Source organism: Oryzias melastigma, linkage group LG10, assembly GCF_002922805.2.
Source record: "Oryzias melastigma strain HK-1 linkage group LG10, ASM292280v2, whole genome shotgun sequence".
NCBI lineage: Eukaryota > Metazoa > Chordata > Actinopteri > Beloniformes > Adrianichthyidae > Oryzias > Oryzias melastigma.
This window is the reverse complement of record NC_050521.1, coordinates 7,692,118-7,719,132: the sequence shown is the minus strand read 5'-3', so window position 1 is coordinate 7,719,132 and position 27,015 is coordinate 7,692,118.

Sequence of the window (27,015 nt, the reverse complement as noted above, 5' to 3'; positions counted from 1 at the left end):
CATGACAATAAATGGCAGCCTATTGAAACAAATGGGTTCTGTGACTAAAGCTGAATCCTCAGAGCTTTGTTTCTTGTTAGTCAGTGGAATATTTTTAAGACAAAAACAATAAAAGCAAAAGAAAATAATTTCTGAGGATTAGGAAACACATCTGTTTATTTTTTTTTTAATTAGCCTACATAAATGTTTACTAAATTATTACTTCCTTTATTCTTGAAAGATATACTGGAACATATTTTGTAAGAAGAGAAAATATTAAACCATCCTATAATTTCCAGCAATCACAACTTTAAAGAGGAGCATTGTAGAATATAGATAAAAGAAGATATCAGCTAACATCACAAGTGGATATATTTAAAATACTGTACTATTTATGTCATGGAAAACTAGTCTTTCAAACACACAAACAATTATAATTCAGGAGCAAATAAACAAAATGTGTTCTTTCCTGACTTTTACCTCAAAGCACAGAAAAAAAGCTTTGATCTCTCAGGATTGAACTAACACTTTAAAATGACAAAAGATTTAATTTGACATTATTTTGCTTGGTGACCTACATTTTCCTGTTTGCTGTGACTTATTTAACATAGCAATAAAATCATTTACATTATTAAGGCTTAATAAATCTTTGTGCACAAAACTGAACAAAACTTGATTTATTAATGGTAAAGTCTTTAACTGATCATGTTTTTGATCTATTGTAAAAGCTTTCCCAGTGGTTTTTATTATGATTACACCATGTTTAGCCAAATTAAAAACATAAAAAAAAAAAAAATGGTCGTTTCCTGGGTCATAATCACTGCAAAGCGGAAGGAGCTAATTTGTAAGTTGCCTTTGAGTTTCTGGTTGGACAGTTGTTGTAGAAAGCCTTCCCTCACTTCCTGTCATCCATTTGTTTAAAGCCCCTCACCCCAACAAAAAAATACCGATACGGCAAAAAGGGTGAGGAATATCGGGGCCATCCAGCTATACAGTTATAAGTGTGGGTGTAGGGAAAAATCAGTTTGGCGATATATCACAATATTTTGCATTTAAAATGCTGACAAGACAATATTTAATCAATTATTTATGAGCGTCCTTCAGTGACTTACTTTTGCTTTCTACAAAACCCCCGACCACTAGGTGGCAGCACAGCACACTGAGCCTCTTTATAAAGCTCTATATTGTGAGCAAAACAACAACAAAATCAAAATTTTACAGTTTTAATAAAATGAAAGACATTTATATTCTGGTAGTTTTTTTCTAAGTCCCAGTCTTAAAAAGAGGAAAAGTATTCTGGTACACTCTTGGTATATATTGTGATATGTATTGTATCGTGACAAACGTATCGTATCGCCAGACTCTTGCCAATACACACCTAATACATAAACGCCTCCAAGTGCTCGTGACTGAGCATGCTCCGTAGCCTGTTTCTGATGAACTTTAGAACGGAGAAGCTTCTCTCACATGAAACTTGGGACAGTAAATAATGTGTATGCCAGCCCAATGGCTGAGTGGGCATATGTAAAGACATTATATGATGTCCGTTTATAGTAAACACATATAACAGTGTCTACAGGAACAGCAGGTTCTGTTTCCAAGTTCCATGTCTGGTTTACCTGAACCCCTGTGCCATCGCCTGACAGTAAAATCCTTAAGGACACTTTCTGAGCAATCCCACTGTGATGCTGGACTGGACTCTTCTGTTTGTAAAATGCTCAGTGTGGCTGTCTTGTTGAATACTTTTGCCCCCACCGACCCCATTATAGTCAAAACTGTATTTTATTTGTCCATGCCAACGGCCATGTTTTAATTCGGTTACAACTGAGAACTGGATACCAAAGACACCCAACAAAATATAATATATTTATCAAGCAGTATATCAGGGAAGAGAAAAATCACTTCATGGTTGCTGTCTTTAATTGTGCAAATAATAAAATAAAATAAAAATAAAAAATACAAATGTGATTGGCACATTTTTAGTTATGACTGGTCAATATGTTTTGTCAGTAAATGGTAAATTTTCCTCTCTAAAACTACAAACAGATTTATCTCAATTCCAATGACTAATGATAGAATCCAACATGACGTAAATAAATTAAAAATAGCTTTATACATGTAGGCTCACAATTAACTTTAATTTTAAGTGGCCATTTCACACAAACATGAACAAAAAAAAGCTGAAAGGTGGGCTATAGAATGACAGATTTTAAAAACATTTTAAAATAAATTCCACCCCCACCCTCCTCCCCCATCCACCCACTTCTTTTAGGAGAGGCCCCACCCCTCCCCTTTTTCTTTACACACCTTTCCGGCGTCTTCTCACCCGACGGGAGCGAGCAGCTGCATGCGCTCCTGTCGACTCAGCGCACGCAGCTGCAGGGAGTGCCAATTCGTTGGTTTTAAGCAGTTAAAACACAGTGATATTACAGATAATAAAAAAACAACATTAGTGTCGCAGATTTATTTTTTATTTTTTCATCATTAAGCGCTGAGCTGGCGGCCCCTTTGAATTGATGCCTGTACTGCTCGTTCCTAAAACCACTACTGCTTCCTACCCATTTTTACTTGCTAATCACCTGTCCGGCCAAGACTTTTTGGTAGAAGTGCTCTGGTGAACTCAACCAACTGTGGGAGTTGAAGGGGTGTTTGTGTCAAATTCTAGCTCCCAAACTGATGGTGCTGTCTCTCAATTCAGAACAAACACTGCTGCAAAGATTAATTCGTGATCTACCGTGATTATTTTTACTTGACGCCAGCTGACCGGCCCATGAATTCCACCGGGAATCCTCCTGACTATCCCGATTACCCACTCCGCCCCAATCCAATGAAAATCGGAGTGGGTCTGAACTGGAATCCGAGCTGGAGTCATGGATGGTTTTCTACCTTAAATTGTATCCTTCTGCCCATCATTAAAAATGTTTGTCTTTTACATAAACATATTTCTTTGTAGCTCTTTGGTCTGAAGGGTTGAAAGGATGAAATAGTTGGAATACAGCATTGTGTTGGGTAGATGCATTTTTAAAACTAGTGTTGCTTCAAAGACTTTCTGTACTTTGGACGACTCCATTCTGATGCAGACAAACCCCTACAGAGGCTGTGCTCTGGACAAAGATGCTGCCTGTGACACTGCTTCAAGTTTATAGAAAATGCTTTTGCAGAAAAAAACATCAAATAACTGCTCTCCACAAAACAATATTTTATATAATCTTCTTGCTTTTGTGAGACGTCTTATGGTCCACATTAAAAGAGAAGGTCAAAGTGACTAATGCAGTCACTGTTCATTGTTGAGCAAAAGTTTCAGAAATCCTCCATAACTTAAAAAGCACTTGTCAACATTTTATGAATACAGTGGAATTCGAGAGCATCAGTGCAGAACTTCAGAGGCTGTTTCATTCTTTTTTCAAGGCTACCTGATAATGTTGAAAACACACAAAGCCCAACAATGAAAAAGAGTCAATGGAGGACTCCCATGGCTGTGTGCAGCAAATGTCTATATACAAGAATGTCTCAAGTCTGGTGCTGTTAAAGTAATACTGCCCTATCGCCCTATTAACATTGAAGATGCCGCTGGCGACAATGAAAAAAAAAAACATACACTTTTTGAACTTCTGTAACTCCTTAACCACTTACATAAATAAACATGAATCAACTGATTCTGAAATAGAAAAAAAACACCTTTGTCAGTGTTGTACTGGTGCACAAAACATAACTAGTAAAATCTTGTATTTTGGCTCAAAGCTGTTCTTCTCTGTGACAGAATCTGCTGATTTACGTCAATTACTTTAACTGTTGAAGAGTTACGGTATAGTTGAAAGAATATCAACACTGGCTCTGACATTTAAGGGTTAAACACAAGCAGGCTCAGTCCTCGGTGACCTCGGTGGTCCAGGGTTTATTCCAAAAGGGAAGAAAATGTATTGAATGTGGTGAAATATTTTCAAAAATCAAATTTTCTGCAAAAAGCTAAGTCGTAATTTTAAGAGTATTTTGATGACCAGGCTCGTTCACACCGGGGATCTAATCTGCATTCAAGAACACGTTGAACGGTGGTTCTTGAACATGCTTTTAGCATATGTTGTTCCCACTGACTATCGCCACCCAAAACTAGCACATGTCCACTACCTACAGTTGGAAAAGGTTTGGTGTTAAATGTTACAGTGGTCCAAATCTCTTAAATCTCATAGCAGGATTTTTCTTTCACAGTTCTATTCCAATATACAGTACAGACCAAAAGTTTGGGCACAACTTCTCATTCAATGGGTTTCTTTATTTTCATGACAATTTACATTATAGACTCTCACTGAAGGCTGTGTTAGGACTATTTTACCAAGAAGGAGACTGGTGGAATGCTGCGACAGATGACCTGGCCTCCACAGTCCGCTGGACCTGAACCCCATTGAGATGTTTTGGGGTGATCTGGACTGCAGAGTGAAGGCGAAGGGGCCAACAAGTGCATAACACCTCTAGGGACTCCTTCAAGATTGTTGGAAAACCATTTCAAGCTCATCAAGAGTGTGCAAAGCAGTAATGAGATTGAACAGTTCCTATTTTGAAGACACTAGAATATCAGTTTTTTCAGTTATTTAGTCCTTTTTTTGGTTAGATACTGTTGAGAAGTTTTCCTGGACAGTTCCCCTGAACAGAGTTGGTTGATAAGGAAAAGAGCAAGCGATATTATACAAAACTGGGTGTTCACCGGTCACCCAACACACAAAGGAACACCTGGTCATACAACTGGTCACACGACTACCCACCCAGTACCCAGGCCACAGGCAGATACAAAGTTGCTATATGGTCATCCTTATACTGTATCCTGTCTGACTGGTCTCTCTGTTTCTCCTTTAGGTCTATCTGGTGTAATATTCCTGTAAAGCTCTCAGCAGTCTTCCAGTAGAATTCCTTGTGATCTTACAGTAAAATTCTGTCCCTCTGCCTCTGCCACAAAGGTTGGTCACAAGCCTTGGTGCAGTTCAACAACCCCACTCTTAACCAAAATTATGTTTCCCAACACACCCTAATAAATGAGTAAAAATGTACACCTTCCTAATGTTAAAAAAACTGATTTTAGCCCTTCAGTACATAATTCCACATTTTCATTCATAATTTTGATGCTTCAGTGAGAACCTGTAAATACTCAAAACAAAACAGAAAAAAAAACGCATTGAATGGGAAGGTGTTTCCAAACTTTTCAGAATCAGAAGCAACTTAATTGCCAAGTATGATTACACATACGAGGAATTTGTCTTGTTGATGATGGTGCCTAACATGCACCAACACACCGAGATAGCCATCCGCAGTGCCAAGCACGGGACATGCAATGCACACAAAAATGCACAACAAATGTGCAACAAACAATACACAAATGTACATCCAAGCATGGGAAATCATGGGAAATCACCCTGCTTTTTCCTCAGTGGTTGTCAGTGAAGGTGAGTGACGGGAGGACAGATTGGAGGACCGTTAAACTACCAATAGGATTTCAGGGGCCTGTTTGCCGTTGGCCTGGCTAAAGTCCAGCTTTCCCTATCTTTTCTCCGCTGTCCCCTTTCCATCACCGCAATCCGGCTGGCCGTTCCACCGGTGACCGAACTCGAAGCCGATCAGTAGCTTCCCCGCCTGGCAGCGCGGCAGGACGTCTGGGATCCATTCGACCACAAACGGACCGGCCCTCTTGTGTTTGTCCGGTCTGACTCAGAGGAAGGTGCACACCTCTACGGGCCCAATGGCCCGAGGGCGGTCCGTCGGGTGGCTCACGCCTGGGCTGCAGGCCGAGGCATTGGAAGCCTGAGTGCGAACTGTCGGCGCCCTCAGCATTTCCAGAGTTGGGAGCAAAAAGTTGGGAAATAGTCGTTGCTCTGATGTTCACCAGCTCCACTTTGGCAAAAGCACAGAGTACCACCACAAAGAGCCCCATTATGGCCTTCAATATTTGCATAGCAATGCGTAAATGTGACAGTTTTAAACACAGAAGCCTGAAAGTCTTAAATACTCTTCATCACCTGGGTAACAAAGGATCCACTGATTTCTGCTGCTTTTTGTAGCTCTTTCCTTTTTGTCTGTGCTTGATGCTCCTCTCATAATGAGCTTTTCTTTGCCCTCCAGCACTGATTCCCAACCAGTGTGCCCCCGGAGGGGAATTAGGCACGTTGCAGGAGGTGCTACCCACATGAGAGCATTTGACAGATTAGTTCTACTTGGTATTTTAAAAACGTGGGGTGTGTGTTCACATCAGGTGCTCACACACTCAGTGATGACTTATCACAAGAGGCTGTAGGTGTGGCAGCAGCAACTTCCATATTCTGGGATTCAGATGAAGGTTCTGCAAAGGCAACAAACACAGGACAGAAGACTTCAGAGGACTCTCTTCAGCTGCAGAGTTGCTGACAAATAACTTATAGAAACCACTTTGTCTACAACTATAATAAGGTTTAGTAGTTTAAAAACAGAATTTGAGTTTGAACTAAAATTAAAAATGTACACGTGTTATTTCAAATAAGGTCTCTGAGGACACACAAGACAAGGAACTGCTGCCCTAAAGACCCAAATCTCATGACAATGACAGAAAATGAAGAAATCTGATAAAAACACATACACTACATGGTACGTGTACTAATCATGTCATGTCATTTGTGTACTGGCAAGCACCTCACGGCTACATTTTAATTAATATATACGGTGCCAAAGTAAGAATGGTACACACACACAAACACACACACATTTAGTAGTTTCAGTTCTCATTTGATGCTCTCTTGTACATACACTGTATCAAGACCACAGTGGCTCAACATCCATCCTTCCATCCCATCCGTATGTCCATCCATCCATCCATCCATCCATCGGCTGCTGGAGTTTATTCCAGCTCCGGTCGGGTGAAGGCAGGATACATCCTGAACAGGTCACCGGCCTATTTCTGAGTCTGTTGGCAGTGATACAATCACACACTGTCACATGCACACATGGGGGGAATTTAGAATCTTCAATCAACCTATGAAGCATGTTTTAGGACTGTGGGACTGTTCTGGAAAAAATCCACACATGCACGAGGAGAACATGGAAACTCCACAAAAAAAAGGAAATCAAGGCACACAGTTAACGCTGTTACACAGTCTTTACACCAGAATGCTCATAAATTTAATTTTGACTTATAATTTGAACTATTATTGGGAAAACTTTAAAAGAGAGGAGCTTGGGTCCAATAGAGTTCCTGTGCCTTGAAAGTTTTACATGTCATATCAGATCATAAATGGTAAATAGTGTGTCTATTTCAACAGGGATTCTCCACTTTCTTCAAGGTCCAAAACACAAATTACAGTCCCATTCATCCATTCACACACTGATAGCAGCAGAGCTGACATGCACTGGCACTAATTAGGCCACCAGGACCATTGGAGAGTTCAGTGTCTTGCCCAAAGGCTCTGACACAAACGGATGTGTAGAGCAGGAACCAAACTAACAACTCTGTGATCAGACTACTCCACCACGAATGAGCCAGTGTGATAAAATGGCCGGTGACAGACAGGTGATTGGTTACTCAGTTTGATAACAATAATCCATATTATTGCAAAAAGCCACAGAAAGGCTTTCTGTAAACAGATAAATATATAAAAAGAGGCCTTGAGCACTCTGGGAAACATGAGAGAGTGGTTTCTCAGCTCCTTAGGTCCTCTACCTCCTTGTACATGCTTGTTGTTGGGGATTTTTGCATCGCTTTAACTTTTAAAATATTTAGTGTATTTTTGGGGCTAAAAGTTGCTACGAGATATAAGTAGCAGCAGCCACAAAATAGATAATGAAGAAGAAGAAAATCCCAGAAATCGGTGGAATTCTTTTTGCTCTGTGTTGTTTTTGAACCTCACAGCAAAGCCCGGCGTAAGACTGAGAGGCGCTTCTTCTTCTTCTGTGATGCTGTCAGTAGCAAATAGTGATACTCACGCCGACAGTCCCCTTAAGAGTTTTTCACTATTATGCTACTACTAGTATAAATACACCCCTTGCGACTTACACGTAAAAAAAAAATCTAGACTTATATTCCTCGAAATACTTTGGTTTTATTCAAAACAAACTTCCTTTAACTGTTATTAAAATGTATGATTAACACATTGTTAAAACAGTAAATCAGAAATAGATAAGCAAAGTGTTTATCCAATGTATTACAGTTGTCTGCTCTGTTTAATGAAACCTCTGGGAAACACATCTGGTGCCGGCCTGTTGGTATGAAACAAACAGAGAGTCAGATAGTAATTCAAGCTGTTGACAGCACACTTTATTTGACCACAATCATGCAGTGTAAAATACACAAAACTATTCTGCTTGAGTTGACATCTGAGAAATTTGAAAAAAAATGAAGAATTCTTAACTTAATTTTCTGCAAGATTTCAAATTGACATGATACTAAATGATATATATTCCTGTTTTCAACTTTTACTTCCAAAGTAAAATAATATGGGAAACAGAAGGAATTCAAATCTGCACAAAAACAATGCAATCTTTCCCCAAATTAATATGTTTTATTGTTGTCCATCCATCTTCTTCTTGACCGCTTCTTCCCTTTCGGGGTCGCGGGGTGCCGGAGCCTATCCCGGCTACTGTTGGGCGAAGGCAGGGTTCACCCTGGACAGGTCGCCAGTCTGTCGCAGGGCCTCAATCACACACCCATTCACTCTCACATTCACACCTAGGGGCAATTTAGAGTCACCAATTAACCTATGAAGCATGTTTTTGGACGGTGGGAGGAAGCCGGAGTCCCCAGTGATAACCCACGCATGCTCGGGGAGAACATGCAAACTCCACACAGAAAGGTCCCAGCCGGGATTTGAACCGGGGCCTTCTCGCTGTTAGGCGAGATCGCTAACCACTACACCACCGTGCAGCCTGTTTTATTGTTGTCTAATAATCTAATCATCTATAATATAACTTTCTTGTATCAAACTGCCATGATATGTATGCTTGATGTTTTTTGTTTACTTTTACAAAAGTGAAACCTCTAAAAATATATCCAGAGTACAATTTCTGCATAAGAAAAAGCATTTCGGTTAATGATGCTCATAAACTCACAATCTTGTACTTTTTGTCTTTTGTAAATAAAATGTTAAAAAACTGTTATTACTTCAGTGTGTATATACGACTGTACAGTATATGGTGTGACTGAGTATATCAGAATGATAAGAAATTAACAAGAATAAATATAGCAAACAAATCCTCAAAGTGTGTTGATAGAATATATAAATTTTCCATTAAAATTACTTCAGTTAATATTTTAGTCAAACTGAAGACATGAACAGGAGATTTGGATTTTTTGTGTTTTTTTTTTTTTAATAAAATGTGGAAATAAATTAAAAATCAAGACACTAACTTTATTTCGTTTGGAAAAAAACTGCACAAAAAAGGCACTTAGTGAATATTTATTAGGCTTATGGCTGTTTAACAAACACTCAAATGTGTGACAGGTTTTACAGTTGCTGTTGCTGTGATTAGAAATGCTGTTTAAAGTTTCAGTGCAGGCTTGCTGACATTAGATCAAAGAGCTCTGGAAGTGTAGTATGGAAGCCGTATCACCGTGTCACACTGGTAGTTTCTTTAGAAAATGCAAATACAAGAACACTAATATGCAGATTTTATTATTTAGATGAATAATTGCCTTTTTGAAACTCCATTTTACAACAGCATCACATTTAAGAACGTTTATTTTTTAGTCATGTATATTTAATGTGCATTGTATGGACAGAACCAGCAACTGTTTATTCCTTTAGGTTTAGTTAACTTTTCTTTTTGAGGTGAAATCAGAAACTTTTAATTTCCAAAGAATATCAGAGTTTGAAAGTGGTGGACAAAATAGGAGGCTGTCTGTCTGCAGGTGGAAAGTCAATAGATTTAAACTAAAATAGCTACAAAAGAGACAGGACCGATGATGATTCTCGGAAGTACAAACAGTTTTGAATGCTGCTGAGTAATACCTTTTGTGATTGTGTTGCAGAGGAGAAAAAACAAATAACTTTCTGGGAAACTTATCACAAATTTTGGCAAATCAAGCATAAAAGCTGCATCTTTTTTCAAGCAGGGTATTGCATAGTTAGTTTCTTGCAGCTTTTACTTAAAGTCTAAAATTTTTTTTTAGAATACATTGTTCCGGTCATGCATAAAGAATATGTTTTATTCTGATTTTTTATATCATATTATTAACTAATAATTACATTATATTAAGTTTATAAATGTTAATTTGTTAACAATTGGAATTAGCATTTAAAATAATAATAATAATACAAACACAATGTTGAAAGAGTTACATTACAGTGTTTACTTTTAAATCATTTAATGGAAAAAGAGATTTGTCGAGTGTATAACCGCACATGCATGATTGAGCAAAAACACATTTTAAAATGACTCAACCAACAAGAAATTGTCTTTGGTCCATGAAAGTGAATGAGCTGATTTTGTTGTGAGAAACCTTCAGCCTGTGAAGTGCACTGACGCGAGCCTCCTCCTGTCCTTAAGTCAAAACAATTTTGTCACCAGGATGGTTTAGAAGCAGACTCAGAGATGTTTGAATACTTGACTGTGGTTCGTAACATTGCTTTAACAAGGCACATCTTTGTGGCATCAGACTGAAACAGTCGTGTGTTTACAGATGATTACACGTCCAATGAATTACTTTTGTTTTGTTTTATCAGAGCTGTGAATCTTTATTTCCCTCTTACTTTTATTTTTAGTAAACCGGCAACAAAGTATGGTTTCAAGTCACTGCACAGACATGTGGTACGTCTTTTATGTTAATCACAATGTTGCACAAAAACATGAAGCAGCGATCCATTCATATTTTCCTCAATATTAACTATTCATGGAATCTCCTGGAAAATATTTCATCTAATTAATGTTTTCTTTCATTCAGTTTTATGGCTATAATAAAATTGTAAAGATGAGCCTATAGATAAACTAATTAAATTAAAGCTGATTGTTCTGTTTTGTGATTATATGAATTACTACTATAAGGAACTATAGGACACTAAAGTTTAACTGCTGAGGAAAAATCCTATGCCAATACCTATTTTATGGTAGTAAGGATTCACAGAGACTGACAAGGAGTTTTGTAGTGCTGTACATCTGATAGGGTTAAATGGTGCACAGTTACAAGGCCCAAAGCACTTTATAATCACAGTCTCATTCCCACAGTGATGGTGACTCCACTGTCTTACAATGGTGCTGACCTATAACTACCAATCGCAATGTGGGGTTCAGGGTCTTGCCCAAGGAGACTTCAACACATGATTCAGCAAGGCGGAAACCAAAACTGTAATTTCTGATCAGAGGTTGACTGCTCCACCATTGCACTAACACTGCACTACCACTGCACTACCACTGCACTACCACTGCTCTACCACTGCACTACCACTGCACTACCACTGCTCTACCACTGCTCTACCACTGAACTATCACTGCACTACCTCCTCTCCACCACTGCACTACCACTTTGCCACCACTGCTCTACCACTGCACTACAACTGCACCACCTCCTCTCCACCGCTGCACTGCCGCTGTTCCACCACCGCTGTACCACTGCTCTACCACTGCACTACTATTGCTCTACCACTGCACTACAACTGCACCACCTCCTCTCCACCGCTGCACTACCACTGTGCCACCACTGCACTACCTCTCCTCTACCACTGCACTACCACTGCACTACAACTGCACTACCTCCTCTCCACCACTGCACTGCCGCTGTTCCACCAACGCTGTACCACTGCTCTACCACTGCACTACTATTGCTCTACCACTGCACTACCACTGCTCTACCTCTGCTCCACCACTGCACTACCACTGCACTACCTCTGCTCCACCACTGCACTACCTCTGCTCCACCACTGCACTACCACTGCACTACCACTGCACTACCACTGCACTACCTCTGCTCCACCACTGCACTACCACTGCTCCACCACTGCACTACCACTGCTCTACCACTGCTCCACCACTGCAATTTCTGTACTTGAGAAAACATTAATTGTGGCAAAATACATATGCATGAATGCATACATACATGAGTCCAACTGAAAAATACATTTTAGAGTAACAACTCCTGTTCTTGTCTTGAACTGAGCTATTTCTTAAGATAGGGTTGGATCCACTTCCAGCTAACAGTGAGGGAAGTGCTTTTGATAATGTCAGTGCCTATCTTTTATGACCTAAGCTCTAGTCTGAGCTACAGCTGGAGTGGATGCCAAGAGAAGAACTGACAGCATCTCTGCAGGAGTCCAAGGCACAGCTTTTTAAAGATTGTAAGAGCCACTGAACTTAATTAGCAAAGTCAAAAAGACAATCCAATCACTAACAAGACTGCACGATGTGGCTTGGTTACCACACAGACAAAAAATAAAAGTAAGCATTAACTCTATTCAAGTATGTGTGGTCTTTAGAGGCAGATAATACAGTCATCACCCTCACCTGACATCATTAGATGCACTCTAATAATGAAATAAATAATCTATACTAGAAATTCTATCCATCTATATGATTTTTATTTTTTAATAATAAATATGAGTTATGTCTATTTTTTAGCGCGAACAAAATCAAAAATATAAAAAGAAACTAGTATCTCTCAAAATGTGATTTTTTTAAATTTTCTTTTACATTTGACAGAAGCTCAAATAACTTATTTACACAACAAAAGATGCACCGTGCCAAACAGAATCATCTCAGTGCAGCTCTGGGCAGCTAGTAAGCAGTGTTGTGCAGCACTAGATAATGTGCTTTTAACTCATAAAAGATCAAACTTTTACCAAAGTTTTGCTTTGCATAAATCTGTTCATTCTGGAGGCAGCGTTGAGCAAACAAAATGTCTTTATATGCCTTTCATATTGTGATTGTTTGAACATAATAAGTGGCTGGCAAATATTGTAACAAAAAAAGCGATAATAAACATACAAACATTTTTAAGCAAAATTGCTTTAGAGGTTTTATGTTTTCTTACCATCTCTACACATTCTGCCAGTTTGCCCTAAAGGTTTTGCATGCAAGCACCACCCAGCTTTCACGTACAGGCTTTTGTCCAATAAATCTCCTAGCACTGCTCTTGTGCTGTGCGTTCATTGGGTTCATTGGGTGAATACACTGAGAATTCAATCAGGCTGCTTCATGTGACATTAAGTGGAGAACTTAAGGAACAAATCCCTCTGTCAGGCTGCTGAAAACACAATATGCACTCCATTAAACATATCCAGTCGGGGCACAATTTAGGAAGGTAGAGGACACTTTTTGTGCAAAACAAGATTGATATCGCCTGGGAGTTCTCACTGCCAGGCGTTGATTGCTAATGTGCCTTGTAGGAATGAAGATGCAGCGGCTGCTATGCCTAATTTCATTCTCTGAATCGCCTTGAAAGGTTTTAGTTCACATTTTTTGGTACAGTTTTTTGTTGTATTAAGATATCAAATTTTCTGCACTATACGGTATAGTAACTGGTGTACATGTATACCGATATTGACTTTGCTACTTTCTTAGAAGACTTCAAGAACTTTACCGTGTTAGTGTTACCGGGATGTGGTGTTGTTCCTCCCAAAGTTCAAAGATGTGGGTCGAGCACGAGTAATTGCTGAGTCAGCTCATCAAAGCAAAGCATGTGTGATGATAGTTTTTAAATGATGTATACTTCTATAGCATTTCAATTCCATCCTTGAAATAAAAACAGGAAAAGATTACCACAGTAAATGGCGTGAACCTACATAGCACTTTGCTTCCGTAATTAAGGTCCAGAGCGCTTTACAGTCACAGTCCCATAAACCCATACAGTCACACATTCACACACTGATGGCAACTCCATTGTTGATCAATGGCGCCAAGCTTTAACCACCAGGAGCAGCATGGGTTCAGAGTCTTGTTGACACATGGGGAGGCAGGGTAGAAACCAAACCTGCAACCTTCCAACTAGGGGTCACCCGCCCTACCGCTGCACCACGGTCGCCCCAACACAATCAACCAAAATTTATAGAAACACAGTCAGCAAAGCCAAGTGGGCCCCATATGGTTTGCAATTGGGCAAAAAATGTGGGTCTCAATTGATTTTGTCTGCAGTGTCTGTGGTGGCCCCACCTGTGTTTGCCCACATTAGCTTAAGTGGACACTCAGTGGGTTGGCTCACTATGCTATCCAGCCACCTGGTGGACAGTGGAGCTCGTTAGCAAGCCACAGTGGACCTTGCAAGCTCAATACAGTGGAGCTTGTTTGCATGATACAGCGGAGTTCACTAGCATGCTACAGCAGAGCTTGTTAGGATGCTACAGTGGAGCTCGCTAGCATGCTACAGCAGGGCTTGCTAGTATGATACAGCGGAGCTCACTAGCATACAATAGCAGAGCTCACTAGCATGCTACAGCGGAACTCGCTAGCTTTCTACATTGGAGCAGTATATGCTACAGCTGAGCTCGCTATGCTGTCAACCAGGCAGCTGGCTAGCATAGCGAGCTAACCCACTGAGTCTCCACTTAAGTCAGTGTGGGCAAACACAGGTGGGGTCACCACAGAAACTGCAGACAATATCAATTGGGGCCCACATTTTCTGTCCACTTTTAAACCATATGGGGCCCACGTGGCTTTGCTGGCTGTGTACTTGTGGAAACGTGAAAAGAATCCCGTTTGTTCATTTGTTCACCTTATGATACATGCCAACAGGGGTCACCACAGCAAATCAGCTTTTACTTGTACGCATAGATAGTTTTGCAGAGAATTTTATGCTGGGTGCCTCTCCGGACAGAACCCTGTAATTTATCCAGGATGGGGACAAGCACAGGAAGACCAGGACTCGGGCCCACTGGGGCTACATAGTTAGGCTATGGTGTGACGGGTCTTGCCTAAGGACATACACTGGATTCGTCTCATTGTTCCCCTGGGAAGAAAACCCAGGTTTCCCACGCACCAGTCTTACACCCAGCCAACTGAGCTATGCATCCACAGCATATACAGAGAAAGATCATATAGCTAAAAATGGGTTAGGGTTAGGCCTGACGGGGTCAGGCTCCGAACAGTATAAAATGGGTTCAGAAAATGAATGGATGGATAAAACATTTACAGCTTTTGGGAAAAAAAGAGACCATTTACAGACTGTTAGTAAAATATGGATTAAACCATTCTGCTTTCATGTCTGTTACCAATTTGATCAGTTTGTCAATTGTTTTCGTGGAGCAGCACATACTCCAATCTTCTTGATCCATTGGATTTGTGGTTCATTCAGTCAAATAAGTCAGTCTGAGAGTAGCTTCCCAACATTAAAACTGTTACAAATGATGAGAAAGAACACTGATCACACCAAACCATCTCAGTAATGGGATTTTATCACACACATATCAATATATGCATAAGCATAAGTATGAATCATTATTTTCAATTTACATTCAATGCAGAACCTCAGCAGGGTAAATGCACTCCTCAAAGTGGGATAAAATCAACCCCCACCTGAGAGTTGACTGATCTATACGACTAAAGATGCATTCTCAAAATCACTTCATTCCACTCCAGCATATTGAAAAGAACAATAAGAATACGATGAGATGTCCTCATCTGGAAACAAATAAGCAATTTGCTGCAATTACCTAATCCCCTGTTTACTGCAAATGAGCCAGTTTTAAAAGCAATATCTCCTGCGTCCCCATTTTCTTTAATAATGGGACATAAAAATGTGTTTTACACATAGTGGGACTGATTTGCATTACTGCTGATTGCTTTTTCATCCAAATACGGCACTATCTTTTCACCACCACACATTTTCTTTAGTATCAGTCAAATTATTTACCCAGAGTTCTGAAAAGGTCTGTAGCATTTTTTCTACCAATTAGTGCAATAAAGCTCCTTCACAGGCTTTGTAACGCTACACTAACTTGACCTACCCGAGGCAAGGAAGGATTTGATGTGTTCAGGGGGTGCAGCAGAGCAAGCAGGCAATCAAACCGCCAACCCTTCATCTGTCATAATATGAGTCAATTTAATCTAAATACTGTCGTCTGTTGCTGTTAAATTGCTTTAAAAATTGAATGGATTGAATTTCTCATTAGGTAATTATCCAGATTCACTTTCATCAGTTTGGAAGGAAGTGTTGTAACTAAATTAACATGTGAACTAAGGATACACATAACTGTTAATGCAAGACTTATTTATAATTATTCTATATTATACTTAAGTATTTTGTTTCTAGAATTCAAACAAAATCTTTGGTTTTCTGGGACAGAGACAAAATGACCCTTTAAAAACCACCTGAGCATTTATTGTATCAGCGCCACAACAGCTGGAAACAGCATTTGGCTTTCAAAGAGAAAAACAAACAAAAAAAAAAATGTTAGTGAAGTCTGATCATAATTATAACTTTAAAAAAATGTTTTAATCCAAATGAAATGGTGAGACAAAGATAATGAAAGAACAACAGTAGGGGTATAACAATTAATTCTAACAACACTTTGATTCTATCATAATTTGCGGTTCAGAGTAGATCAGTACATTTTGAATCTGATCTGATCTGATTTAATTCACTAACCTAAAATTGATCCAGGGCAACTTCAGCCAAAAAAAAAAAAAACTTTAAAAAAATTAACCAGTGTGACTCACAGATAAAGTAAATAGGTACTGAACAGTTAGCTGTTTGTTACTAAAAGCTACTTCTTGAATTCCCATTCAACTTTGACACAAACAACTGAGTATTTATCATTTGCCAGAAACTATTATAATTGTCATGAGGGTCAGAGATCAACGACAACCACAAAATCATTCTTCATTGGGCTTTGGTTTAAAGATTGAAAATAATTTCCTTGAATTCATTTTTAAACTTAATAATGTTTGGACATTGCTTTAGTTCTGCATTTAAAAACGGTAAATACTTGTTTAACGCTCTTACGTTCCTCGAATGCTCAAAGCGCTTTACAGTCACAGACCCATTCACACACTGGTGGTGGCTCTTCTGCCGAAGCCTGGTGCCAATCTTTCACCAGAGGCAACATGAGGTTCAGTGTCTTGCCCAAGGACACTCTGACACATGGACAGGCAGGCGGGAATCAAACCCGCAATCTTCAGATCAGGAGTCTACTGCCCTACTGCTGCACCACAGTTTTACAGTAATGCAGATTAGTGTTGTTTGTTTATAACCTGAGCCAGTGGGAGCTAGAAGTTAAATAGAAGTGGCTCCAGGATGGAGCCTTGGGGCACTCCACATGTAATTTCTGTTGGTTCAGATGTGAAGTTGACACAAAATATTTTCTATTTTCCATTTTCTTTTTGAACTAGTTTAGTATTGGCACAGCGAGACCGCCCCGTTTTCCAGTCGTCTGAGTAGTATAGCATGGCCGACTGTATCAAATGAGATTAAAAAAAACTAGCACTGACATATTTCCACTCTCTGTATTCAAACATATATTATTAGTCACTTTGGGTAGAGCCGTCTATCCACCTTTCTTTCAAAAAACATTACAAGCCATTTTTGAGCTATCATTTTATATAGAATATCATCTGAAAGTTGCAATAAAGGGACATATATAAAACAAAAGTAACAACAGCATCGTGATTTGCAAAGGACGATTGTTCCTTTTTTGTTACATTTTGAACAGAAGTTGGAATTATATATATATATATATATATATATATATATTTATCTGTACTGGACTATGCTACACATTTGAACAAATAAAACATTGATAATCAATGTGCTTACAGGTATTCCGTCCCTTATCACACGTTTAACCTTTAGAAAATGCAATTTCAAATGACGGGTTCTCATCTGTGAAGCTGGGTCTGAGTGATGAAGGTGAACTTTTGTGCCGTGCACATTAATATCAGGAGCTGCCTTAGACAGCGATGCACCTTTTCAGTTCCAGACATGAATGCATCTGGCCCTACAAAAGAACTCTGAATAGCAGCAACAGCACAATAAGTGACTAAAATAAAGAGAAGGCAATTTCGCATACACCCACCAGGAAATAGTATTTGGACTTCGACAAATGTCATTCAAAAAAAAAATTGTGGGGGGGTCAGCAATTCAATTACAAAGCACACTTTAGATACTCCCGATCTTTCAAGCTGAGATAATTAAAAGCCTCATTTATGCGGTTATAGCAGGAGCTGGACAAAGACTGATTGACAGGCAGAAAGTCTGGAAGTGGAGAAGAATCAAAGGGCTGCTGATGATGTGAAATTATTATTATTTCTTTCTTATTTCTCTGCAGGGCCTGCATCAGCAGCAGGAGAATTATCGAGCACTCCTCACTCTGGAAATCACAGCAAAAATTAAAGAGAAAAAAGTGCAGGAAAGTTATTTTCAAGAAATGAGAGAGCATGATCTTTCAAAAGTGAAAGCTTTTTAAAAGAAGCATTTATGTTCTATATCTGTGAAAAACTATGAAAGCTGAGCCTGGATTCACAATAATTTATTGGAAATTGTGTTTAGACGTGAAAGAACTAGATGATTTATGTCAGTAAAAGGACAGTGTTTCATTACCTACAGCACTGTTTGTTGTCTTCTTAGTTCTAATTAATAAAAGTTATCAGTTTTAAATTATCGCTAAAAACTTTGATTATAATATCCTTTCATGAATCTTGTTTGTTCTTGTGAACTAATTTGTAAATACTCTTCCTATGAACTAAAGGCTAACTTTTGATGCAGAGTTTAAAGTAAATTTGTCACGACCGTTGACTGTATAAAGAGAGTCGGACTGAGTGAGTGCGAGATCACCCGTAGAAAACGCCTTACAGTATGCATATTGCCTTGTTGGAACCACACGACTTCCATAAGTAATGATTGGTCCAAGTCAGCCAACATTTCTATGGCAACCACTCTCACCAATAAAGACTGAACATGTTGGAAGGCCACACCCCTTCCACTTGAAAACTGGCTCTGGAGAAGCTGTCAATCAACCGAACGCTGGATATGAGACCACATACTACATCTGATTGGTCAGATGCATCACTAACTTCGATAATGAGCTACTAACGAACCTTACTTGGCCCAAATCACATTATCGACTAAAAATCCCGTTGGAGACAATGTGAAGGTCAGGAAGGGACCCATACATGAATTTTGGTCATCTCCTAGACTACAACTGGCTGGACAAGTTCTGGACTGGCTGAAGAAGTTCTTGGATATCGCCTTCCAAACGAGTTTACAACTATTTATCTAAGAAATATTGAAGATTCTGTACTGAATAGAGATCTTTACCTGGTAAGGATTGTACTTTTCTCAAGCAAAAATTCAGTGACAACCATCCCTGTAAAAGGATGACTGGGGGAAAACCATATGGACCATTTACTCAATGGAAAAAAAGACGGTTCAACTAAAATTAAAGTTATACATTTTCAATGAAAAAATGGGAAAAACTGTACCAAAATGTGGAAACGGACTAAAATTCACAGATGAGTTTGATGCTGAAAGCTTTGAATTAACACAGCATTGATTTAAAAAAGGCAAATTACTGTATATTATGTTTATTTTTATTTGTTGTTGCTGATCCATGTCTGTATATGATGAGAACTGGAAAATATACAATAAAAAAGGATTACTTGAACTATAGGAAAAATATTACCGAAAAAGTCAGCATGTTAAAATGGTAGTAGAACAAGAATGGTTATTATAAAAAATACATATATACATGACTTAGTGATAGCTGTTTATTTCTCTATGGAAGTCTCTAGGATTTTGGCTTCTTAGAGCCAACGGGTCCTTGTAACAACTATTTGGAACTGCAGAGAAAACTATTCTGAAAAGACCTTTGGTTTTCATGATGCATTCTTGGTCATTGCCAGTTTTAAACTTTCTCTATCCTAAACACTGTCTTAACTCATAAAAATTGAAAACAATATTTTTAGGCATAGCTATGCAGAGTTCCACTTCCTTTTTTTTACTTTATTTTTTAATTACACTTTTATTCATGTCATTTTATGGTTCACTGTGTTGGGGGCAGAAGGGTTGAGGGCATTGTGTGTGTTTTATACTTTAATTTTAATTGTTTAAAGCCTCTGAAGCCCTTTGCATTATTATTATATGAAAGTTCTTTATAAATAAAGTTTTATTCATGGAGGCTTCTACCAAATGTTTGTATTCATAGTGTAATTAAATATATTTTTACTTCATTGTGGACTGCTTCCCTAAAATGAGACATTATTTCTCAAGAAGTTTATTAAGGTGTTATCTTGATTCGCACAAGTATTTTAGCTGCTTCCTGCTGCTATTTGTTAGTTTCTTCTCACCCTCAATATTTGGAAAGCCGCACCTTTTTTAAGACTTGTTCACTTATTTGTTTTACTGTTAGATTTGTCTTTTTGTTTGACTTCGGTTGTAACCACAGAGAGAGAGCAAATTACATTTATGAGAGCCTTAAAAGTAACTTTTACAGAGGGAGCTGAACTGCAGGGACCACATTTAATCCCATTATCACCGTGGTGAGCTTTGGGAGGCTGCAAGACATTTCCCCAGACAGAACAATGTGTCTTTTCTTGAGTGTGGCTGAATAAAACGTGATCTTTCACTCTCACATGAGACTCTCAGCATGTGGTCTCCAACCTGTTCACCTCAACCTTCTCTCTTTCTTTTCCTGGTTTCCTGTTGGAAAGATTAATTGTCCTGCAAAAACAAGTTTGCAGCTACGCAAAAAAGTCAGTTTACGATTCACAGACTAATACAAAGCGATTCAATATTGGGTGTGTCTCAAAAATATATAAATTTATCAGTGTCTGATTTATTTTTTCATCATTGCCACGAGCAGAGCAATAACAGGAATGTCAGGGGTGTCGTTTGCATTAAGAGATTGTTCTTGTGACCTTCCCGTTTTGTTTTGTTGCCTCCGCACTGCTGTGAGATTTACGCCTTTTTCTGCAACAGCTCTTTATGAATGATAAGCTAACACGACGTCCTCGGAGAGCCAGGGCTCATTTGAGGGGCTTTAGATGAAAAATGGAATGTTTTGCCCTCTATCACAACACCGTTTTTTACTCTCAACATCACAGAGAGAAAACAGGAACCAAAGCACACCCGTAGAGATCATTTTCTGACATTTAAGAAATGCAACCTGAGAGTAAATACTTGAATAAACGTCTGCTCTGGTGCTTTTCTGTAAATCCAATGATCTTAGCTACTGAGATGGGAGGGGGTGGGGTAATTTTATTTTCACACTCCTCATGGGAGAGAGCCAAATGGAGGAATGCATAATGCACTGTGTCGCCTTTTCAAACCACTGACCTTGACAGCTGTAATATAATCTCACATTTCCCTCTAAAGTCCTGTGAAGGTGCACAGCACTCAGAGCTTTTATGCTCTTCAACCATTTAATTATAGACACCTTGGCAAAAAAAGCACTCATGAGCAACATTTGACTCATGTATGGACAACACTGGCGCCAACAGCTAGCTGCAAGAAGTAAACAAGTCCATTTTTTCAAAGACGCTGTCATTTTTTCAGTCTTGCAGCATACAAACTAAAAATGTGATTGTAGAGGTTTAGATTTATGCAAGGTTTTATGTAAATCCCACACGCCTACCTTCATTTGAAACCTCGAACCCAAAAGTCAGGAGTCATTTTCTGCATCCCGACTGTTTTCTTAGCATGTGAAACACATTGTTCTGCTTCTATAATTTATATTTACGTCAGAAAAGGGTGGCGGTGAACCCACAATGCAGTAGACCATGGCAGAAACATGACATTCAATGAACGAAACAACACATGACAAAACAAGCGTGACAAACAAGAAGAGTGAAATCAAATGACCTGATGAAGACTTACTGAAAACACAACTCCAAATATAATTAGGATGATAATAAATTAGCATAAATTAGCTGTTAATAATTAACTTTGAGACCTGGTGTGACTGTGACTGGAAGGCAATGAAACATAGAAAAGATGAATTCAAGAAAACATGTCTAAATCAGATGGAGTGAACCTCCCAATTTACATATGACCAAAAATAACAAAAGCCCTTCGATTATTAAGGCTTTGGATTGTTACTTCTAAGCATTAACTCAATACACTTCAATTCAATTTTATTTATATAGCCCAATATCACAAAGGGAATTTGCCTCATTGGGCTTCATGGAAATGCAGAAAATTGGTCATAAAATATACACAATGGCTAAAAACTAAACAGACTAAATAAAAGGTTATCCCTGTCCTTAGACCCTCCCTCCCGGTAAGGAAAAACTCCTAAAAAAACCTGAGTCAGGAAAAAAGAAGAAACCTTAGGGATTCCCACATGAAGGAGAGATCCTATCCCAGGACGGACAGGTGGTACCAGAACTGTTAAAGAAAAATTAGCTTCTACAGCTACGAATCTAAGAGTTCATTCAGATAGAGCTGAGGGATGAGTGATGATGAAGTCCATAGTCAAGATGAAGCAGAAGTGCAGTCCACGACCAGGAGGAAAGACGACCCAGCAGGAATCACTCTCACTCAGAGATGCAGGATGGTGTCGGGGGCGTGGTCCACGGCCAAGAGTGGGAGCGTGGGCGATCCACCGGGGATCTGAAATCTCTCCCGCTCCCCAGAGGAGAGTGGGAAAGAAGAACAACATGTGAATGGAACTGCACCAACAAAAGCATGGAGAACTAAATACAATAAATAATAAAGAATAGAAGAGAGGAGAAGTAGATGAGAATAGAGAACAGAACCCCAGAGCTGATCTGAATAATAATGATAAAAAATCTAAATTTATATTTAAACGCATCAATATCAATTTATTAATCTAGCCTCCCAAGGACCACAGTTTACACCATCCAGGGAGACTATCTGATCTGAGAGAGCATCTCTCTGATGTTTAGGACCCAGTATCATGATCATGATTGTTCTTGGGTTATTTCTGTTGGGATATATTTTCTAATTCTCTTTTGGAACACGATAATTGTTTGTGGTCTAGCGGTTTAATCTGTATCCAATTTATGTTTATTTTCTTGAGGTTTTTTTATATTTTTTGTTGCGTTATATAAAAAGCGTTGTATATAAAAAGATTTTTCTTTTGGTTTAAAACTTTTACAAATTTAATTTATTTAAATCATCCTACAATTTTTCCAGCAGCTCGTCATTTGATTGCTTTATTTTTGGTACATCTTGTATAACAAGAATTTGATGTTGTATAAAAGAAGATTCCAGGCGGCTAGGAAGAATACTACCGTAAAGAGGAAAAACGGAAACGTTAGCTTAGCGCTACACTGGTGCTTTCTAATGTCGTTATCACCTTCTGACAATCAACAGGTGGCTACAGCGGCTCCACCCCAACTGTCCCGTTCTAATTTTATGTGGACCGACAACGGATGGGGGCCCTCAAGAGGCACGGGTCGGGACTTTTTAATGGGTTCATTTAACAATGAAAACGCTCAAAATACCGTATCAAACAGGACTGTACCGGGTCGCTTAGTGGAAATAAGGCTTTAAAGTCCCATTCACCCACACATTTACATGCTGAATCCTAACCCAGCCTCCAACCTTAGCCACCAGGGTTCAGTGTCTCGCCCAAAGATGCGCCGACACAATAGCAGGGAAGGTGGGAACCAAACTTGCAATCTTTCAGAGTTCAGCTTTGCACCGCATGGCCATCCAATAAGACAATTTCAAGTGGAAGGTGGAGAGAAATCAGTTTTGGTAAATTGTTTAAAAGAAAATAATCTGTTTTGAAACCACAGTGTTTTCATGATTTTCTCAAAGAGAAAGTGAAAGCAGATAAGATGATAAATACATTTCTTTGCTAATACAGACTTGTTGATTCTGGGAGTAAGAGAAGGAGCATCTATAGATCAGTAAACTCCCTCACTATAGTCCTGCGAAGGCTTCATTAAAGGTCTGGTTTCTTCATTTACTCCCTAACCTTGCAAACACGCTCCTCCCTGCTCTTATTCAGAGAGTAGTTCATAACTCAGGTCAGAAATATAGATCCCTGTGTAATACAAACAGATCCAAGGTCTAAGAAGACGGTTTTTGATAAGAGAGAGCAAATGGGTCAGACACTATCACAGCTTTTTCAATTTTACCCAAAACCTCACTTAAGACCTTTGAAAAATAGCAGATTTTGCTTTTCTTTTACATCTTGTAACTGTTTTTTTTTCTGTGGTGTTGTGCTACCTCCCCTTTGGGGATCAACAAAAGGTTTTTATTGTGCATGCCACCACAATCTAGGAAATGACAGGAGGTGTATGAGGGGTTTGTGGTAGAGCAACCAAACTGACGCAGGAAAATGGGTCAAAAGCCTTAATTACACTCAGGTATTTATGAGAGGACAGCTGTTGTTGATAAGGAGGAGGTGTGTCGGGACCTTTGGGAATCCACAGGATGAGGGGGTCACTATAACCAGACACACTAAGCCAACAGGCAGGTAATACTGGGTTATCCCTGTAGCTTTGATCTCTGAAACTTTGATTCTTCCTCTATTTGAAACCTTTGAAAAGCAGAACAACAAAAGTAGAGAATTCTGTAATGACGGAAGTGAGTAGACAGCATACTTCTATCATTCTCTGGAAATGTTTCTCTCTGAGCGGACTGAGGCCTGAACAGGTCAAAATGGTCACATAGTCTCAGACGGAAACAAGCCAAAATTTGACTTCCAAAAGTCTAATTGAGTTGAATTTCGATGACTGGCTTGCTTACGTTAAACTTGAAAGAAAGTCAAAGTAATTGAGCATGTCAGGGAAAAGAATCAACCAATAAATGATGAATGCTAACAGGAAAAGCTGAGATATTTTAGAGATTTGCTTGATGATTTTGCTAAAACAGCTATGACAGAGAAATGACAGAGAAAAGATGCATGCCCAAATCTGTGAAAGAAACAGAAAAGGGTCGTGAAAGAAGATCATAGCAAATATTAGATTTGTTTTTTGTGTTGTTGTCTGCAGAGATTAAAAATAGTTTCTAATCTTAAATGTTCGGAACAGACGGCATGAAAAATCCTCCCTAACAGGTTGCAGATTGAATTGCTTTGGTCGTGAAACACTAGACCAGAGGTCGAGTTGAAAATTGAGCAAAAATGAATCTGCCGCCTGCAGGGGCTGATGGGTAAATGAGATTTGCTGTAAAAAAAAATAAGATTTTCAACTTTAATTATTGTTTTGAAGGGAAGCATAAACCACAGAAAAGACTAAAAAGGGAGAGCCAAGTATTCCCTACAGTTACAACTACTAATCTTTGCAGATGTAACTATTAGTACTCAAATCCTCAGTCATAACAAGAGCACACCTTCATGTCTGAACCACAAGAAAAGCAAAAACAAAAACAGATTCAATTTTAAAACATTGGCCCTGTAATTTGCAAAATAAACAAAAAGACTGAATACTTTTGTAGTATCCTTGCAATCAGACACATAAAAGTGTCTTGTCATGCTCTTCTGTTCTGACATGTCAGCTGTCATGCAAGACTGGCATTCAGCTTTGATTTGAGCAAACCTCCAATTCTTATTTCCATATGTGTATGAGGTGTTGGCATACAGTGTACATTTCTGAGCGGTGCAGCATATTCTTTTTGCTCTGTTACAAATTTGTGTAAAAGAAGGTAAACTGAGCTGTGAAATGGTGCTTCTACTTCACAGGTGAACAATCAACTAATTTAGCAACCTTTAAAAACAGCTTGTTTTTATTTTTCTTTGTGTACCAATTCTGATTGCTACCTTTGGAATTTTGACCCAGTATATATATTTTTCATTTTCCAAATGTTTTTTTTTTTCCTTTTTTCTTGACTAGTGGTGTTTTTTTTTTTTTAATCACAGACTGTTTAAAAAGCCCACAGAAATATGCCAGTTTACAGACATGTATAGACCAGGCCTTGCAACTTCTTTTTATGAAGTGCTTTTCATGTTTGCTTTTTAACCTTCATTATGTGGCGTTTTAAGAGTTGGCCACAAAAGGAAGGTGATGGAAAAAAATGTATAGTAAAAAAAATACGACAGAGCATCTCCTTGGTAAAATCTGATAGACACTTATTCAAGTGGCTTGAACAAGTGTGGTTTTCCACAACCTCATTGAATTTCCTATGAAGGCTCTTAGAGTCTTGTTGGGCCCAATCCGAATATTTCCCTTCTCTCTTCCCCTACATTTAGCCCTCTTGACGGAGAGTTATGGAAAAACAGTCTTAGGTTTTGGACGTCACTTTTGCTCAATGACGCCACAAATAAGTCGCCAGTCGGCTAGCATTAGCACATAGCTTCCAGTGCTCGAATATACACAACAACAGCGGTTTTATAACTCTAAAGGTCATACTACAACAAAACGCAACATTTAAAAGTAAACATCTGTGCTTCAGAGCGCATCCACGTAAAGAAAAGCGCTTCTCCTCCGCGGCACAGTGCAACGCAGCACCCCGTCTTGAGGGAGGGGTCTATATCCCTCCGCTTGGAGGGGAGCATATTAAAATTTATGTTGAACACCACTTGCCCTTCTCAAGAAATTTTAAGAAATTCAACATAATAAAAGTTGAGAGTGGAAGGGTTAAACCCTTATTGAGGGACAGACATGCGCTCTGTCACACTACCCATGCCCTTTTGTGCATCACCCATGTTGACTTGTACGGGTGTTACTGATTTTGGGTTGTCTGAGGCAGTAGAGGGACACAAGACAAATGGCTGCATCTTAATGGGAGAGCAAGTGTGACTTGCAATTCCCTTGAGGTTCGTCCGGCCGCCATTTGGGACGCCATGAAAATGGAACGTACAGTAGTCATGCTTGTGGTAAATGTATGACAAAGTATTTGTTAGGATAATGTGATTTTCACATACTAATACCAGTACAAGTTATGCTGTCGTACGATGTCCTTACACCACACTCTAGTCATTAGTGAGGAGCACATTCAGACTCTTTACTGACTTCACTGCAGGTGAAATCTAAAGACCCGCAGGATACCTAAACAAACTACAATCAGATTGTCTAATTTCCTAATAAGTCCTAGAGCATTTATTGGTCAGTTTCCAGGGCTTCAGGTATGGGTATCTGACTGAATCTCTTGGGCTCTTGCTTTGTCTTTGCATCTCTCCGGACCTCATTGACTTACTTTTCTGCCTTAATTTTGGCCTTTAACTCTTGTCTCCATGGTTGTCACATGTGTCTCCCATG